General features: G+C 37.2%; 1 non-coding gene across 1 annotated transcript; it reads left to right on the forward strand.

Annotated features, from left to right (window-relative positions):
- The first annotated feature begins 244 nt into the window (after positions 1-244).
- Positions 245-346, forward strand: LOC118616617. The gene has a single exon (XR_004956612.1). It is a non-coding gene; the product is annotated as a U6 spliceosomal RNA (small nuclear RNA).
- Positions 347-1,485: the final 1,139 nt, after the last annotated feature.

Here is a 1,485-nt window from a genome sequence, read left to right on the forward strand (position 1 = left end):
TTTCCAGATGAGATGAAATTTTACCACATTTTACCATAATTGCCTATGTACTTGTCAGATTCCCTGTTACAATGTAACCTCCTTGAAAGCAGAGATCTTGTGATGTCATAAACTGTGCACTGAAGACGTACAAGCCTAGCTCCATCCCTGCACACAGCATGCACTCAATAAATAGTTGATTAATAAAATATGAATGACACAACTTAAAAGATTTAGGCATGTAGGATTGGTAAATACAAATGAGACCATCTTGGCAGTAGATGCTAAAACTTGAAAGACACCGAGAAGATTAGCATGGCCCTTGAGCAAGGATTACATGCACATTCATGAAATGTTCCATATTTAATTAAAAAAAAAAAAAAAAAACTTCTAGCATGTGTTGACCGAGTTGACAGGGAACATAAAGTGTAGAAAGTCAGGATGACCAAGCCTTCCAGTTCGGGTAACTGGCAGTACAGCGGGTGCCTTTCAACATAGGATGGAAGATGAATATTGATAGGAAAGTCATGAGTTATGTTTTACTATTAAACTGAGATGTGTGCACATCAAACAAGAAATTTCAAGGAGAAAATGTGAAATTTTACACAGACCATAGGAGAAATCAGAATTAGATCTATTTGTTCAGAGAAAACATAAATCAGAGCTTTTGGCTCAGCACGGAAGAGTAGATCTAAGCGGCAGTAAATACCCATAGCATGGAGGGGAAATGGAAAGAAAGGAAACAGACCAATGGGAGAAAAAAGGTACAAATTTTCACTGATTCCAGCCTACCTAATATCAAATGCTCAGGACTCGCTATTCCTCCAATTGTTCATAATCAGAAAAAAATGACTGTTACTCAATTGTATGTCCTTTATAGCATTTGGGTCACTAATAATCCTTTATGGAATAAGAGCCCAGATGTTGGGATCATGCAATTAATTCATTTCCAATGCCCAGACTAGAGTTTCAAACACAGAAAGATGATTAATAAATAATTCAACTGTCCATTTTGGTAAGTCATGGATCCTAAGCACCTAGAGATCTTAAAACTCATCCCAGGAGAGCCGGCCATGAAAGGAACAGTACCAGCTAACACTGTCAAATGAAGTAAGTCTGGTTCCAAAATCTCATACTATCTTTTGCCAAGCTTGCCACAAACACCATAATCACTAAAAAGTGCAACTTGCAGGCTCCAATGGGTGAACTTAACCTAATGAATTCCTCATTTCTGTTGACTTTCCCAGATTGCTCACTAGACTATGGATGGAAAGAGAGGGTTTGACCATTTGTTCATACTGCTGTATTATCAGTGCCCAAAAAGAGTGCCTAGAACTTATTAGATAGCCAATCAATGTTTGTTGAATGAATTAATAGATTAAATTCTGGTAGAACAATGTTTCTCCAACTTGACCATACATCAAGATCAGAATCACTTGGAGCACATCTGAAACATAAATTGCTGGACCTCACCCCTAGAATTTTTTTCTTGTTTTAAAAATATGT

The sequence above is a fragment of the Molossus molossus genome, unplaced genomic scaffold (assembly GCF_014108415.1).
Source record: "Molossus molossus isolate mMolMol1 unplaced genomic scaffold, mMolMol1.p scaffold_m16_p_4, whole genome shotgun sequence".
Classification (NCBI taxonomy): domain Eukaryota; kingdom Metazoa; phylum Chordata; class Mammalia; order Chiroptera; family Molossidae; genus Molossus; species Molossus molossus.